This window comes from Falco naumanni, chromosome 5, assembly GCF_017639655.2.
Source record: "Falco naumanni isolate bFalNau1 chromosome 5, bFalNau1.pat, whole genome shotgun sequence".
Lineage (NCBI taxonomy): Eukaryota > Metazoa > Chordata > Aves > Falconiformes > Falconidae > Falco > Falco naumanni.
The window spans coordinates 86362367-86381780 of record NC_054058.1 but is presented as its reverse complement, the minus strand read 5'-3'; positions in this window follow the sequence as shown (position 1 = coordinate 86381780).

Genomic DNA, 19414 nt, shown 5'->3' with positions numbered 1-19414 from the left:
TTTTGAACTGTACTACTCGTTAGGGAAAATGTCCTTATTTAAGGGAATATTTAAACAGATGTTTAATATTATGTCTGTGCTTAAATCCCATTGAGATCAACGGGATTCAAATGCATGCTTAAATTTTGTCTTGTGCATAGGGTCTTCCTGAATAGGAATTGATTCAGCATGTACTGAAGAGCTTCCCTGAACTGTAGCCTGAGAGATTAACTTAAATATGTTTTCAGCTGGCCAACCACAGGCACCCCAGTGACAAAATTTAGTCATAACCTTTATCTTGGTATAGTTTAATGCATGTTGTTTATTGCCTTACTGATCTCACACTGTTCTTTTAGAACTATATTTTGTGAATCTGTTGGGGTTTGTGTTTTCTTTTTAATAACTGTGGTCACTTTGTGCCATCAGCCAAAGTATCAGAGGAATGAAATTTATTCCAAGTGAGGGGCAACTCAACCATTTTCTCCATTGTAGTTTCACACAGCTTTTCTATTCTGAATACAAGTAGAACACTTTGATTTGCTTTCCTCATCCATCTCTGAGGAACAGCATTCACCTTCTTTCTCTAGGCAATCTGTGCTGCTATTTTGACATGTAGGTTACTATTATTTGATTATTATAATATGGATACCAGTAGCATTCAATTATTAGGGCAGTCTGGTGCTGTTATTTACTTGCCCACTTTGCATTCAACATCATGACAAACTCAAAAAAGAAGTGTGCATCACCGTTTATGTGTTTTAAGCCCTGGATCAAGAACCCTAAATAGTGACATTATTAAAAGGGGGCAGAAAATACAAAATCAGAAATTTTATTATTAGAGACATTCATCTACACAAGAACAATCCTATGTAGCCTACATTAAATTTTTCTACTTCAGGCACACCTTCTAGAAATCCAGTGGGGTTTTTGTAAATGTTCAATATCAAGAAATAGCCCAGCTGTTTAAATTTGCTGAAAAACAGACTTCAGGGGTATTAGTGTTGTTACCATCTCAAAAAAAAAACAAAAAAAACCCAACACTTTAAGTGTAGCATTCTCTATTACATGTAAAACAGACTCTTTAACAGTATTGTCTATGTCTCACTTAACTACTTCAGTGACAAGTTTATTTTTTTTCATCCTAGTTATTCCCATAAGTGGTGGTGAGGTGCAACCAAAAATATTTCGGATGCATCATAACTACAACTGCATATTAAACTTAGCCCAGTTAAATGACATCTATACCAACTCTTTGAAAGCTTCAGGCTTTGCATGTTAACCAATGGTAGCCGAACCTAACTGCAAAGTTTTCATTGAGGATGCCATAAAATATCACTTGGGATAACTGTGAGTTAAGGTTTAATCCTGGAAAATAAGCTCAGCAAGTGTTTGAGGCCCATATAAATTACTAGGATCTGATATAAGCACGTTTTTAAGGATACACTTGAAATATTTTCATTAATTTATATCATTAATTTATAACATTGGAATTTGATTCAAAGCCAGTCAAGATCCCTTCCCACATGGTCACTGAAGGTTAAATCAGGATATTGGACTGTGACTTGTACTGGTACTAAACTCTTTAGCATACTAAAAATCATGAAGAAACTAAATATTCAGAGAGGGCTTCATAGAAATAAGAACTATTTAAGTTAAATACAGGAAGCAGAATCTAAGACTTTATGGGATTATTACAGCCTAGTAAAGTAATGTATCTAAAGGCTAAGCAGTTTTATTTGTAAGCTAATTGTCATTTTCAAAGCATCCTAAAACCTCAGTTCGTTCTATGCCCTTGATTAGTCAGTTCATGCTATTTAGCTACCCTTATTGCAACAGTATCTCCTTTTGCTCCCCCACTAAACCCCTGGTGTTTAGGAGATCCTTTATATTTTACTTAACATTATAAAAACACTCTATAATATAAAGGGTGCTGAATTATTTACTGGGAAATGGCATACACCACAATACACAGCAATCTTAATTCTTTTAATGACACCAATACAAGAAAATAGTATGAATATAGTACAACTATATAAGTTCCAGAATGTTTCTAGCTCAGGCATAGTTCTGGTTCTGTTGTAAGATAATTTTTATAAATTTTATAAGCTAGATATGAAAATCACTAATATTCCACTGCAACTATTATATGGTTAAGCAACTAACACATGACAGTCATTTTCATTGGAATGTATCCAAGTGCCTTTTATAAACAGAGATTACATATCTTTTCCTAATCCTTTATACTGAAAATCTTTGCAAAACCGAAAGGGTGACTGAATTCATGTAGAACATATAGTAGCAAGGTGAAACAGAAGATATGTGAGCCACATTTTCGCTTGATGAATAGATAAGATTCATGTAATAGAAAATTTAAACCGCTAAAAAAATCCAATAATGTTACTGCTGAAGATGATGGAGTTGAAAGCCTGTTCCTTCAATGACATTTAAAATGAAGCTGAGATGATATAAGACTGCATATTTATCAGGCTACCTTGTATATTTTAAATGTATGTCATGTGCTATATTCACAAAAAGTACTAATGAAAATACTGTAACTGTAAGGAAATTCAAATACAATTCTTTTCTAAAAAATCAAAACAAGACCAAACAAAAACTGGGAAAATAATTCTCTACTTTAATTACATTGTCCTCAGCAATCATCTTAAATTTCTTCCTGCACAGCTAAAATAAATTAAAACAGTATCACCCTCATGGCCTTCTGGTTCAGCCAGCCAGGCTTGAGTGCATTTCTGCCTTTAATTAAGTATGGATAGATAATGTCCTTTGTTCTTTTTTCTGATGTGTTTGACACCTGCTGTCTTTGTAATCAGGGAAATGAGTCAGGAAGTTCCAGCAGAGAGGCTTTTAGTCAGAAGCAACACCTGGGTCCCCGTCTATGCCTTCACATCACATAACACTGTCCTGCACCGACAACACAAGAAACGAAAAGCTGAACGAGTGGTGAGCCTTCAGCTCCATAGGCTCAATGGGCTGCTGTTGAAATCAATGGCAAAACTCAAGCCATATGCTAACTCCTTCTTTTGCTAAAGTGACAGAAAAACTACCACTTTTTTTTCACATCTTTTTTTTTTTTTAGAATGATTTATGAGAGAATGATGTCGCATTCCAGTTAAAGCAAGAAGCCAGGGCCAAATCTACCAGTTTTTCTAGCCAGGTCTGCCACAATTCCTTACAATGTGATCCTAGCCAAAATCACCATTACTGAGGACTGTCTTTGATTCAAAGTTATCTTGAATTATAGTAGTCCCTGTATCAAGTTTCTTCCACACAGTAAATGTTTTAGCTTGGTGAGGTAACGTGTTTAACATAAGCTCATTCTCTACAGAGGATGTGGGTTAAAAATCACACTGACATGCCAGACCTTTAAGAGGTTATTTCTGCCTGATTAATTTTTAGTTGAAACCCCACACTCACCATGCAAATTCAGATTGGCTGCGCAAGTCAGAGCCACGGGGCACGGGGAAGTAACCTATAGAGCAAATCAGCATATGGCATCTGAAAAAAGCTGTGGGATTTACCCTGCAGATCTCAGAGGCTCCATACACTAGTGGCTGTATTCCCAGTATGAAGATTGGTGGTATTTCACACTGACACTGTTTTCACTCTAATTTTCTTTAAGAGGAACTATTCATTTGTAATTCAAGTTAGCTATAGTAAAGGTACACATAAAAACTACATTCAACTTCTGTACAAATAAGCGCAAGGAAAAGTGGTGTTGATGAGACGGTCCTTTCCAGATTCAGTAGCCTCAGTTAGAAGTTCATCTCACCTCATAAAGTTTTGCATTTCCTCTTTTTTCCTTTTGTTCCTGTCCACCCTGCCTGTACCCATGTAAGCAAGTAAAAACTTTCATTGTCCCCTCTCACAGACTTATTAAGACAGCAGATCTGAGTCCCTGGTGCTGCAGCATGTCTTGTCCTTCATTATAGGACATCACAAGCTCAGAATTAGCCCTGTCCCTTTAGCCTGCATCTCAGCTATTTCCTTTTCTCAGTTCAGTCCCACTCCTCCATGATTGTTCTTCTCCAGCTTCTCCAGAGGCTGGCAACCAAGATTTCCCCGTCTTTTCCTTAGCCTCTGTGCACCTTGTAAAGAGAGTAACAGCGGGTTGAGCTGCTCAGAACTACTGGGCTCTTTCTAGTACTTCCCTCCTGCATTTTCCTTCTTTCCCTCCAGTGTACTACCTGATTTGGTGCATCATGGCTCAACTGCCATGAAAGAGGCAAGTGATGAGAGGATGGGTAGGGCTGTAGCTGAGTGGGAGAGATAAAGTTCCTTCTCTTATCAAGCCCCTGTGTAAAATCCCACCATTCACAAAACCTCTGTGAGCTGGCAACCATGACTTCTTCACACAGTATAGCTACTGTTTAATTATTGTTTAGAAAACATTCAAAGAAAATTATCTTAGGAAAGACACCACTCTACCCAAGTGGTGACGTAAGTGCCTAGCCCACAGCCTGCTGTGTCGCTTTGCTGGGTTTACACCCATGTGCACTCTCAGACCTGGAAAAAATGGCTTTCTCTCTGCAGACAGGGTTTTGAGGTTTGTAGTATGTTTTCAGTTCTCATCAAAGTTAAAGCACAGTAAAAAAGAAAGGCTGGTTTTGAGAATATTATGAGAGGTATAATAAAATTACATTATGTCTGTAATTTGACATTTTCAGATGTAATGCATTTTTAGGCATTTGCAGTGTAATTCCCTTCCCCCGTTTTCTTAAATTTCATTTTCAACCAATAGCTCATAAAGATTCCTAAATACTGAAGATGTCCATGAACAAATTAAATATCACTGCTTGCCTGGATTTTCCTACACTTTGATTATTCTTTAAAGGTAACATTTTATTTATTATTGGTGGTGATTAAAAGAATCCTCTGCTTGTGCATCCTCTTTCAGCTCTAGATGCACAAGCATCATTTTTAGTGTGCAAAATTCTCCAGCTATTCCACTTTGAAATGTAGTCTCTGCTTTTCATAGCTTTGTGGATTACCCCAAGTGAAATTATGGCAAGTTTAGAAAACTGCTGTAATGCTACAATGCCACCATCTGGTTACAGTCAAGGATCTGATCTTGCAGGTGGTGAAGGCTGAGACTCAAAGAATTCAACAAGACACCACTGACAATATAGGCTGGATATGGAACAGATGTATGCATCAAATTGGTCTTGTTTATTGAGGGATTTTGATTAGCCAGAGATTGAGAGTAGTATTAAAGAGTGAGTAAAGCATCTGTTTTTCCTGTCTTTCTCTTTATTTGCCACTTCAGTTCTGCCTAAGAGGCTCTGAATCCCAAATAAATCATACATACACATGTGATTGCGCATAGCATTTAAAGAGCAATATGCATCCTTCTGATGCCCCCTGAGCCTTCCTCTGGGAGACCCAGAGAGCCGTTCTGGGGAAGGCCAGGGGCTCGCACCCAGCAGCACCCACTCCCCACCCTAAGGGCAGTCCTGCCTATGGGCAGGGCAAGCAGAGCCAGGCCCTAAGCTCCCAAAATCCTACACCATGAGCTGAAAACATTTACTGAGGAAATTCCAAATATTTTAACCATTGTAAACTTCCTTTATCATGGTAAGTAATATCACTCTTGGAGTGAAATATAGTGCTTTCTTGCTTTGGAAACATCTGAGCAAGTGGGAAAGAGCAGAAGCTGGAGCACGAAGCAAAAGAAACAAGATAAATACGAAACTGCATAATCTTTGAGTATCAGTCACAGCCAAAAGGGGTGTCTATTGCGCTGTCTAAACCTGACTAGCCAGAATCTGATTTTACATATGTTGACTGCAAGTAACATTGCAACATTTCTGCTCACTTCTTGCTCAGTTGTAAAATGCTAGTTGGTGGGGAATGCCAAGAAGCGACATTTTACTTCTTGTAGCAGAAAGAAAAGGCATTAAGTGTTTGGGAATATATTTGTAATTTGTTTCTGCACTTCTATTCTGAATGCTGTTCTTAAATCAAAACCATTTGGGGCTGCTAAACTGATTTCTGCTGAATCTAAGTAAAATGTGAGACAAAATGGAATAAGCAGCAGGAGCAAGTCATAAGTCAAAGGGCAGCCTCTCTTATTGCAACTCATTTTCATGGGTTAAATGAAACAGAACAGTAATGTTAAGAATATAAAGGGAAATGAAAGAGTTAACAGTGGTGTCTCAGAAAAATACATTTTTAAAGTACAGTTTGGAATATTAAGTCATAAACCCATCTGCTCTTGAGAACCATCAAGGCAGAATTATTTGTTTTCCGTGTTTTTATTGGAAGGGGAATCAGTCTAAAGAGCAGAGTATGCAGGGAGGGCCTGGCACATGGTATAACAGGGCCGGGAAATTACATCCAACAGAAAGGTAAAAGCAGGAGGTGAAGGGCGTGGGGAAGGTGCCTGTATTTCTGTTGACGTTACCAAAGGACAGCGAATTTGTTTGTTCAGTTTAATATCTTCAGAAAGAATTATTATTCCTGGGATCTAGGTGAACTTGCTATAATCAGGTGTATAATACAAAATCAACAAAACATAGATTTGCACCTAAAATGTTGAACAGCAGATGGCAAATTTGTCCTAGGACTCTTGTTGTGTGAGCTAGAATTGTAGCAATTGCTAAAATTCTGTACTTAACATATAGCAGGAAACCTAACAATGACCCAGAAGAAAGCACAAAACGGCAGATAGTGATGTACTTCAGTATGAATCTGAGTACAACTAGGAGGTAAGGAGTTGTCCTGATATGTTCTAGAAGTGCAATTTGTCATTGCTTCGTACCTTATGTAAATATGAACATCTCAGTGACAACGGTGTAAAAACACAGCTTTTGAAATGTGGCACTGTTTGTGCTGTGCCAATAATTTCAAGTAGATGTGCTGGACTCAGATTTATTGCCTTACCAAAACATGTGACCTGGTCTTTTACTGTTGCGGAGACCACATTATTCCCATTCCATCACAGCAGGTTCTACTTGCCCAGGCACTGTAGACCCAGTTATTTGCAAGACCCCTGGGCAGGTGTTATATCAGCTGCCCACAGCATCTGTACAGAAATATTTTTGCTTTGAGGAGATTGGTTGGGAAACAGGTCATCAATTAGCCATGAAGTCTGTTCTCAATTGTCCATTTCTTCTGGGCAATTTGAAAATGGACTCTTATAAAGTGCTCTGGCAAAAGCCAAATTTGGACTCATCTTTTGAGATTGCTCCACCACATGACCTGCATGCTTCCATATACACTTCCACACCTACACAAGGAATCCTTACTCCTGTAGGTCCTTTGTGTTAGTTTGTGCATTTTAATAGAAAGCAAAATCAGAACGTATAAAAAAATATTCTTAATTATGCTTGAAGAAACATCATTGATGTGATTGTTTCCACATTCAACGTTTCTGATCGAACAACTTATTTGCCTAATACAGACACTACACCATATGAAGTACTCTAGCTGCCTTTTCAGAGGGGCACAGGTAACCCACAGGTCTTATGGCATCCACCATCCCCATGTGGCTAAGACAGGATATCTTAAATAGAAATCTATCATTAGACAATTGAATAAAGCCCTGAATATTTCAGAACAAAAATCCCTAGTGTTCAACCACAGGCAGGTAGTGTATTCAGAAAAGAGAATGGCCTAATTGCTTGGATTTCATTTTTCAAAAAATAAAATCATCCAAATCACATTTTTTAGCTGTAAAAAGTTTGGGGAGTTTAATTATTTTCATGCAGCTTTAACTGGGACAAGGAGCCAAACTGCTGGAATAGAAGATTCCTTTCACATCATTCCTGAACCAAGTACAGTCATAAACCAGAATGACACAAACTCCAACTACCAGCAATAATTACAAATTGTTACTATTTACAGACTGTTCATCAGCATACACTTCATCAAGACTTTTACCACAGCTTTCACTTGGAATAAGAGATTGAACTGTAGTATTTCTAATGGCACAAATCTAGTTTCAAGTCCTTATCATGCTGCAAACAAACGCCTTATTTTCTGCTTTCTGGGTTTGTACATTCTGCTAAACATTTGCTTTATAGGCTACTTTCTGCTTGCATTCATTCAGTCTCACACTACAGTTTTCTTCTTTATTTCTAGTATCTTTCTCTGCAGATCTCTCTGTATTACCTGGCTGACACTAATTTTTGTAATGCCTCTCATACTGATACTTAGTTTTACTGTCAAAGGATTTTATATCCTCCTTATATCATTAACAACTTTGTTAAAAACCGGCCTGGACCTGAAAATCCTTGCAAAACAATAGTCCTCATGTATATGCCTGCTAAAATCAACTGTATGATGAAAGACTCTCTAGAGGATCTACATCCTCCTAAGTGAAAAATAGTGCTGACTACATGGTACCCACTAGACATTCCCCCATCATAAGTCATTGCCATTAATCATTATATATTTTATTTTAAAATAGCTTGAAATAAGAAGTAATGTGAAGATGTTAAAATCTGTCTTGATCTCTATTAACGTCAGAAGGAGTGTTTTATGAGAACTTCTTAAATGATTCACCACAGCCTAAATAATGCAGCTACATTTTCACATCATATAAGTCTAAATACTTCCACATGCATTGTAATACACATGTTAATATACTGGTAGTCCTGTCATCCTCTCTAAATGGAATATATAGGACAGAAGCATCATTCTAGGCTATGCTTGCTGATCCAGGGAAGAAATAGCAACCCAGTGATGGAGATTATCAGGGGGAAAAAAAAACACATGGGAATGAGTGTAAGATGAGCCTCTAAGCTACCCACAGATGCTGAAGGAATAGCCTTTGGAAAGGGAAACAGGCAGCAGGTAGCTGCAAGCAGGACCAATAAAAGCTGGCAGCTGAACAGCAAAATTGGCGAAGAGCAAGCAGAGGAAAGAGTCAAATAATACTTATCGATGATGGCCTTTACAGGCAAAAGGATCTGGTATGAGCAGGAGGCCAGGAACTCTGGTACTGAAGAGCAGCTGAGTGTTACCTTGAAAATGTCTGGTGCCTTTAAACAGGGACCCATGAATTCACCCTCTTCACACCTTCCTGGAGTTCCCTGTGGACGGGCTAAGACAAAAGGAACTGAGATCACAGGACATTCATCTAGCCAGGTCACCATTAAAGGCTTCACAAAAGCAGGCCAAGAGCAGCAGGAAGCCACAGAGGACTGTTATTGATACTCTACGTGCTAATGTATAAACTGTCCTCTATTGTTGCCTTGCTCGCTGATTTTTTACCCTCTTTCCACCTGTCAGCTCTCCAGTGAAAAGCCTTTCTACATTTCTTAATTCCTCTAAGGCAGTTTTTCTCAGTTTGTCGTTTACAGACTGGTAGGATTCAGAAAGGCAGAATAGTAGTCCACAAAAAAACTGAACATACTCAGGTTATCAATCTGATGTGCATGGAAATATGTAAGCAAACACAAAACAGAGGTAAATCAAGTAAAGAAATTATATTTCAAGGCTTAGAAAACTTTTATTTCATGGTAAATGAAAACATCTGTGATAAAGGATTTTCCCTGTGCAATCTACATCTCCTAAAGGTCAACAGAAAAATTCTAATCCTTTAAAGAAAAAAAAAAGTGTTCTCAGTTTGGTTATTGCCACAAAAAAATTATCAATAGTTTCTTTCTCCTTTTTTGAAAGACTGAATTCTGAAACTGCTCATAGACTTCTGCTTCATCAAAATGTGTTCATATATATTTATTCAAATATTCTAGCTCTGGTCAAAGTTCCTATTTATTTATTCATCTGTTTTCAAACTCAGCCCAAATCCTTTCTTTTGTTTTGTCACATTAGGTCCCTGCATCAGTACTGAATAACATGAAACATTACAGACTTATTACTCAGAGCAAAACCTCTCCTTCTATAAAGTCAGAGCAATCTCTGTGTTTTTTTAAAAAGGACTGACTTGTGGAATAACATCTTCTGATGCCATTTAACTGCAACTACATTTTTCCTATTCTAGGAGCATATACTGCTACAGTAGTTAACAGAATTTCTGTCCACTACAAGACAATGAAGATAGCAGATGTGGAGTCACAAGACCCAGGGACCTCTACCAATTAAAGGTCAAAATCTGTCTCACTTCACAGAATGCAGCATTTGAGCATGAGGTCTTGTGTATATTTGTCATCTTGTTCAGTCAGAAAGATATGACAACAAATAGCTGGTCAAAAGCTGTCAGGGTCAAACTAAGCTTGATAGAGTGCCCTAGGTCACCTCTGTGATTCCAATAGCAGCAATCGCCCTGGTGTCAGTTTGTATTGTAGTCAAATAGTACGCGGCACATGACAGAACTATATTCTGCCACTAATTGCTGCTTTGACCCTCTTGTTAACCAAACATTTTGATTAGAAATATGTACTGTGCTATCATGTTCCACAGCAATGTAACAGCTGCCTCATAATAGATTTGTAGTATTGAACATCTTCTCACCTCACACCCACTGGAATCACAATTAAGGTTGCAATAGTTTTTCTTTGAAGTAAGTATAAATACAAGAAGATAATAAAGCATTCTATATTAAGGGAGGCATACTCTTGACAATCTTCACATTTCAGTGTCCTCTTGGTAGAATAGGAACAGATTTAAAATTTTTTTACAGTTTTCAAAGAGGCCTTTTAACACTGATCTGGCCAGCAGCTAGGCAAGCAAAAAGAGAGATGATTGGGTAAACATTTCAACAATTTCTAGCCAAATTTCTCACTTCTAGAAAAAACTGAAAGTCCTCTGCACAATTTTTAGCATGTCCATAGAAAAGGATACTGAATAAAGAAGTCACTTGTTACTGCTTTGGAATTCTGAGATGTGATTTACTAATTATTCCAGTGAACATGACTGCAGAGAAAGCTTGGACTCGTAAAGCATTCCGAGCTTGTCCAAGCAGACTCAGTAAAACCTAAAGGGAGACTGCAGAGCGCTAAATCCTGATCTCCAGCAGACTGGTTCCACAGCAAGTTAGAAACAATCAAAGCTTTCATGCTCGTGTATTCCAAATTTTCTGTTTAACAGATCTTTCATTGTCTCCATTTTTACACACACACCCCTTTTACTTTCTTTTTTTTTCCGCTTAACAGTTTTCTTCTCTTTTCCTTTTTATATCATTTTTCTCTAAAGGAGAAGTCAACTTTTCATCCAATTTACAAGTTTCCATCCATCTTTCTCCCTTTTCTATTCCCCAGCTAGCAGTAGCCTACTTACAGTATAATAATTTTAAAGTAATAACAACATTGCACTTTTTAATAGGAAAATAAGCTTTTCTCTTTCTATGTATGCAATATTAAGCACATGTTAATGTGTGAAATTCAAGACAATACAAATTTTGTCTTTACTCACCTTCTGCAAAAAAGAACATCAATTGTGGCATAATTGTGTTAGAAGGTAAGATTTAAATTTAAAACCAGTCTTTTAAGTTTCTTCATTTATTAGCACCTATACTGACAAGTAATGTATTTGAGCAACCTCAATTCTCAACATACATGTTGTGAAAGCTTTTGACAGCAAGCAAGTAGGACTAAAGCTATTTTACCCTGAAATTTCTTATATTTTTACATGGGTTTTTGTTATTCCACAATTTTTCTTTAAAATTTACTACCAGCTGAATTTTATAGAGGTGGTCATATTTTGCTTGGTTGGGCTGTCGTGAATATTTTGGCAAGCATCTGTTTAGAAGAATGCATGATTCATCTTGCACATGTATGTAAGCAGATAATGGAAGAAAATATACTGATACCTGGAGTGGCAGGAATAAGAAGCCTGACAGACATTTTCCTCACTGCAGCCTAGATGCAAGTAGTACCTTTGGCTCCCAGGTGTAAAATTCTGGTGGTGCGTACCCATGGAAGGAAGCTCCCAATTCCTATGATTGTAACTACGGCAGCGTCCTCATGGGAAAGGCCTGGGGCTCGGGACAGTCATTCTGAAGGCCACTCTAGCCCTGGGAAGAGGTGCAAAAATCTGCTGAAAGCTGCTGAAAGCCCTGAATCATTGTGCTGTTGTGGTCCAAGTGTGCAACTCTGCTATGGTGACCTCATTATCCCCTGCACAGCGAGGAAAGTATTTTAGCAACCCTGTTTCAGAACCATACGGGAACATTTTATTAATTTCCTTTGTACAAAATGTTTACCTCTGTGCTTTCCAAACTGCTTTCCCGGCCCCAGGAACCTTTGCAATTTTAATGAAGAAGCTTTATCTATCTACCTATGTTCTTGCATTGTCTTCTTACAGATCCCAAAGAAGAAAAATTAAGGAACAGTAAACACTTTTATTATTTCCCTTTGCAAAAAGATCACACTATTGAAATGCTCTTTTGGTTGCTGTTCTATGAATTACAAACGCTGAAAGTCAAGCTGTGTAATATAGCCCTTGCTAGTGCTGCCTGTATATGGCCATGACCCTCATTTTCATAATCCTGATGCTAAGTGAGCTTTAAGGTAGGAAAAGGTAGAAATGAGTGAAATTAAAAAAAAAAAAAAAAAAAAAAAATCAGAGCAAGGCCTTGATTATGAAAGACACTTTCAGACATATCTAACTTTACACTTCTGATTAGTTCCAGAGTAAAATCACATTGAAATCATTAATTTTCTATAAATAGAAATCTGATGAACTTCAAAACTGTCTCTTTGTACTAGAATAAGCACAAAATCAATCACCCACACATTTTTAACTTGAGCCTTGTTATCCAATACAAATTATTCCACCATTTCAGAAGTGGTCAGTGCAAATAAGAAACACTTTAAGGTGTATAAATTTTCTATTGAGTGGAAAAAAATATAGGTCAATTAGAAGGTAAGATGGCAAATGGAAGAAGGGATTGTCCAGGCCTTGCTTCAGGGAGCACTAACATGATGTTGTGTGTCCATATATTTAGCATAAACTTCCCTTTAGGGCACTACTGGACTACCACAATGGGAATAAGTAATAGTAACGATGCTAGCAAAGGCAGTACAGGAAAAAAGGGAACTGAAAGGAGTTTCTGGTTCAGAAATACATACATGCAAGATCCACTGTGATTAATGAAGGTACCTGAAGGTACACAGAATTGCAGTTAAATTGTAGGTAACAATCCCAGAGTGGCTTACAGAGGAAAATGATAAACTGAAGCTCTTCCTCTGGTCTCCCTGACTGCCTAAGCTTGATCCAGGGTTACCAGTGCACACATCCGTGCTCTGCATTTGCTGTTTATTCAGCAGACACTTAAAAGGACATGAGAAAAGATGAAGCTGCTTGGCCATATGACAACACAAGTAACCGGAGAGACCAGGGGAACCTGGACCATTTGTAGGATAAAGGATTACACACAGGGGGTTAACACACCAGGATTAGAAAAGGTTTCTATTAATTCAATAAAAAATGAAATCATTATGTTGCAAAGTAGATAGGCTCTAAGGAGCTTATTTTTGCCCTTGTTCAACAACATTTAGCAGCCTGTGGTTACTCAAGATAAAACACTAGCATTAAAGTGCCTATAATATAAGTACACTCATAATCTTATGTGCAAATTGCTGGTCAAGTCTTACTGAGTTCCTGCCTCTTCTATTTACACTTTATTAAAGAAAAGTCACAGAATCTGTCTTGGCTAAAGGTAAAGTCTTCTCCATAAGGAAAGTGTGCAGAGATACACTAGATGTAAGCGTTTTCTTTCCCAGTATTATTAATGTTACTTTGTCTTTCAATTAAATAACCAAGATAATTTACATTTTTAAACTTTCAAGATCTTGCCAGTGAAGATATATTCACAAGATGTAGAGTCCTGGAGAAATCACTACATCTAAAAATTACCCTAATTAGAGAACTAGACTTGTCCTGTTAATACTAAAATGTATTGTGGTGGGAACAATACACTGAAGAGCCACTGTTTTAGTGGACTTTAATCCTGCCTATTTGTCAATAAACTGGAGTTACTTAATGAACTTTTTTAAAAAAAATATTACTCCAATACAAAATGTAATGCACTGCATACAAAATTACATTCACTCTTGTGTTGATTAAAAGAAAGTTAACATCACCTTTGACATGCAGCTTGTTAACAATTTACAACAGTGGTTTGAAAAAGCAAAAACATACTGTATAGAACAAGTTAAGGGTGAGGATATACTACCCTACAACAGTGAAAACAAAAAATATTATCTAAACAGAGTCACTGTACACACGGTGCTTTCTAAAGTATTGAAAAATATCTCCTTGGTACTTTTAAAAGCTAGAGAACCAGTACAAGCCTTTCACTTTAAATGGATGCAAATTTGATCTCTGTCTTAGGTAAAATTCTACATTACTTAGAAATTATGACAATTAAATCTGCTTGCATTTTCACAGTTCAGGCAATGGCTGTGTCACAATAATAAATGCCAAAATAATAATTTCTGTTAAAAACAAAGTAATTGCAATACTACAGCTGTAATGAGAAACAGCAGTAAATAGCCTTTATTTGATAAAATGTCTCCCTGTTGGTTTCTCAGCCAGATCTCACAGTTCAGCTGTTACTCTCCATTTTCTTTTGTTTTCTAGCATTAGTCCCAGTCCACTGTTTTGCTTCCCAAACAATTTCTTCACCCCAGTTCCACCGTCTTTTCTTCACCGTTCTATACCGCAGTTGTACCTGATTCCACACCACAACCAAATCAATGAAGCCCCTAATAAAATCTATGCCTCAGTCCTGGCATTAATAGCCAACCCATGTAACCGGTTGATTGTGTCCATCCACCGAAAGCAGACCTCTCTAGTCAACTCATTCTAGCACAGAAATAACATACTTATTTCACATTAATCAATTCCAAATCGCTGGGGCAGCATCTCAGTCAAGCCAGTCAGTTACCTTAATCAAAATCAGACTGCAAAACAAATTTCATGCAATCGCTAGATTTTAGATAGATAAACAGGAGCATATTATTTGCATATAGAGGCCAGATGTTGCATATTTCATATGAACAGGCAGAAAATTCACTTTTTAATATTTAACCCAAGTACTTTAATGTCTTTTTACAGAAGATTAAATGTATTATAAATATTTTCTGCTCTATTATTGTCCACATTTACATATGCTACGGTGGAAGAAAAATATTGCAAGTGAAGTTAGAACTTAAAGTTCTTCCTCCTTGGCAATCTGAGTAAATGTGTTTTATAACAAAAGGAACTGCACAGCCTATGCCTTCCCCCCATTCCCTGTCAGCTGGAGCCTGAGGTGAGGAAGAATGACGGCATTTTTCAGCCACACCCGAACATGGTCCTTCCAACTAATGCTATTAGATTTCCAAAGCTAAGAGAGCTGAATTTGAAAAATTTTGAACATTCAGAATTAAGAAATCATTCATAGCTTACTAGCAGACCACAGAAGTATCTTCTGCTGCACATTGATGTGCTTTTTTATATTAATAATGGCTCACTAAGCCTCTCAGTGAAACACACCTTGTCGATCAATAATTCTGTACTGCATGTAAGGAGTAGGTTTACAGGATATTTAATGTAATAAAAATAGGTTTAACTAACACTCAATTCATTATTTTATCCATCAATTATGCTTATCAGTATTTAACATATATGATAATCTAGGAATATGTTCATTCTTTAACACAGGAAACAATATGGGTTTAATTAAACTCCAGAGCAGTTAATTGCTATACATATTTTCTTTTCACTCTTCTGGTAAATGAATGTTAATTAGTATATGAAAGTATAGGATATCATAACACCAACCTTTAATCTGTTTTCAGAAATGAATATTGGTTTAGTGGCAAGATCAGCTGCAGTGGATTTCATGTAAATCATCTAAACTAGTGAAAAAAATCAGTTCATTAATCCTTCCTGACAGGTTAATTTCATTCCATTTCTAAGTTGTCAAGTTAGAACATGGAACAAATAATCAAAAACCTTTAAATCAAATATACCAAATCAAGACTAATTGAATATGCTTCAAGTATGTCAATAACTAGATTCATTTTTCAAAATCTAATAGGAAAGCTTGTTAAACTATAAAAATACATGCCTGGCTAAGTCTGGGAGGGCAGGAAAAATGTTGGCACAGCAATTTTATTTTTTTGTTAACTGTATTCCCTGAATGTGTGACACAATATTCATAATGCAAATACATATACATCTCACACATTCCTTTTCTATGCACATGCTGTGTGTTTATCAAACAACCACATAAAGTATTGAAGTAAAATACAATTGTTCCATGAATTAAGAGCTCTTGATTTTCACATTCTGTATAATTACACTGTTTTACAGAATCACACATTTCTGTCCAGACCATTAATTCATCTAGAATTTGGAATGTCTTTCCAAGGAAATGGGACTGCCTTTCAAATTACACTGAAGATTTATGACTATTAGTAAATTGAATAGGCCATAAATTTTCAAGTATTTGATCTCCATTCTTAGATCTGATGTAAAAATTCTTTTTCCACTTAATCACTGGTGGCAAGAGAAGTTTAAGAAAATTCATTCAAAGGCCCGCTCAAGACGCTTGCTAAATATTCCTAACTTTGCTTATATTATGTCAGATTTACTAGTATTAGTAATTATCTCAGTCCTACTGCTGGGTGAGAGTTTTCAACCATCACATGGAAACACTGGCTGGAGAAGTCTTTAAATAAAGACTCCCAAATCTAGGAGTCTACACGAGGTGCTGTCAGTTGAGATATAGAGCTTTATTTTGCTGCCCACACATAGTCCTACCACCAGGAAACATGGTACTGCAACAGCTCATACACTGCAAGAAGTTGTTTGTTCTGCTTCTTCTAGTTGCAAAGTTACTACAGTCTAGACTCTGTTGTCACCACCCCAGCTCCACTCACCCTGCTCAGGTGCTGCAAGATGGCACCCTTCAGTGAGGGCACAGCCAGAGATGGGCTTACCTGTGGCACCTGGATTGTACCCCCTCACAGAGCTGCTCTGGCCCTGCTGCTCCTCAACAGATAGAGCCTGTATGTCTTAACTGCATTATTAACTTCATCCCCATAGATTAAATTATTTAAATGTAACAGTTTATATTATTGTGTTGTGTTTTAACCCCAGCCAGCAACTAAGTACCAGGCAGCTGATCACTCACTCCTTCACCTCCACAGCAAGATGGGTAGAAGAATAGGAAAAAAGGTACAACTTGTGAGTTAAGAACAATTTAGTAAGAGACATAAAATATTATACTAATAATAATTAAAAGACCAATAATAATAATTGTAATGAAAATGAGAGGGACAAAGGAATAAAACCCAAAAGAAAAAAACAAGTGATGTACAATACAATTGCTCAGCACCTGCTGACCGATGCCCAGCCAGTCCCCCAGCAGTGATCAGCAGGCCCTGGCCAACTCCCCCCACTTTATCTACTGAGCGGAACGCCATAAGGTATAGAATATCCCTTTGGCCAGTCAGGGTCAGCTGTCCTGGCTGCGTCCCCTCCTCATCTCCAGTACCCCTCCAGCCTTCTGACTAGCAGAGCCTGAGAATCTGAAAAGTCCTTGACTTAGTATAAATACTTCTTAGCAACAACTAAAAACATCAGTGAGTTTATCAACATTATTCTCACACCAAATTCAAAACACAGCACTGCATCCCAGCCAAAACTAGGACATACTGGCAGAAATGTGTCCTTTAACTGGACTAGCCCCTGCTGTGGTCCTATTTTACTTGGACTGGCAATGAATTCTTGCATCCACAATGAGTGGATGTCTATGCTCTTTTTTTCACAAATAACATTACAAATTTGAACGTGACAAGGCAGCTAGGGTACCACAAGACACTGAGTAACACCAGGCAACATGAAACTAGCAGATATGGGATAGACATGGGATCTGCAGAAAGTCTTCTGGATCCTTCAGGACTGGCAACTGGAAGCCAGGCAAGGTACCCTAAGGAATCCCAAGCTACTCTATATATCTATTTGTGGGGGAAAGCAATGCAGTACCAAGTGTCTATTTTAGCATGACCTGAATCTCTTTCTAGGGTCCATTGATTAGCTGTCATAGATTGTCATAGATTGCCATAGATTACAGTGAGAGCTCAGATACCCAGCCCATGTGTAAATGCCATGCAGACTCCTATTATTTCATGCCTTTGTCTGGAGCAGTATCCTGCCCTTCGCATGTTATACTTGCACTGGCATAAACTAGGAAACACCAAAGCCAAGAATATAGCCATTGGTGGCTTTTCCTGCTGAGCTCCAGAGGACATCGTGGACACAGACCTGAACTGGAGTCTACAGAGGTGAAAACCTTCTTGATTCTATTTCTCTGTGCTGTCTCCAGAGGTTCATTCAAATGTGTCTACACGATAGCATTTTAATGAGTTTAAATGGGGCTGCAAACTTTTCTTGGGCTCTGTATACAGGAGTCTCTTTCATGGCAACTAAATAATTAATCAGTATTACTCTGCAATTAAACAAATAATCTCAGATATTACAGTAAAATTAATGAGTTCATTTCAGATCATATTTTCTTTTATGGCAAACAAGACAGTTACATTTCTGTTTCTCTAAATACTCTAAGTATTTATGTTTATAAATAGCAACAAATTCTCTAAGTCACTTATCAAACTGAATTATTCCAGGAAGGTGACCTTTTTGATATTTCTGGTTTGTTCTACACAACTTTAATTTCTTTCTTACCAAATAGTTTATTCGCAGCATCCATTTTAGGCAGCTATGAGAACTCTAAATACTTTAACAGCCAATTTATTCTGTGTTGTTCTTCCATTGTTCTAGATTTCGCTTCATCTTATTTCCATCTTTCTTCATTTGTATCATTAAAATGGCAACATATTATGTAAATAAACCGAGGGCAATGAGTTGAGTTTATTCTATATTTTCTTTAAAATAAAATTACAACTAAGAAACTATACGTTGACTTTATTTCAGCTACCATTATATAACTAAAAAGGAGACATTTAAGCTAGACATCTAAGCAAATCACCCTTAGTTTCTTATTCAACCAAAAGATGTAAGCATCCTCATAGGTACTGTATCTTGTAAGGTATGCAAAGTAGATTATATGAGTCCCAGGCCCACCTATCTGGTGATCTGAATAGCTCTCAGCTCTTCTGACCACAATGTCAAAGGTTGTGTAGGTTGGAAGGCACCTCAGGAGATCAGCCAAGGTTGCTCAGGACTTTGTCCACTGTGATCTTAAACTTCCCTCCCAGGATGAAGAGAGACTGCATAGCCCCTCTGTGCAGCTTCTTTGAATGCTTAACTCCTGTCATGAAAAATTTTCTCCTTGTATATGATCTGAACCTCTTTTTGTTTCAGCTCGTGCCTGCTGTCTTTCATCCATGCCCCACAGTGAAAAGCCTGCCTCTCTCCTACAGATGGCCTCCCCTTAGGCACTGGAGGATGCTGTTCAGGCACCCCAAAGCCACCTCTGCTCCAGGCTGAACAACCCCATCTCCCTCAGCCTGTCCTCACAGAACAAGTGCTTCATCCACCAGCCGTTGTGGTGGCTCCA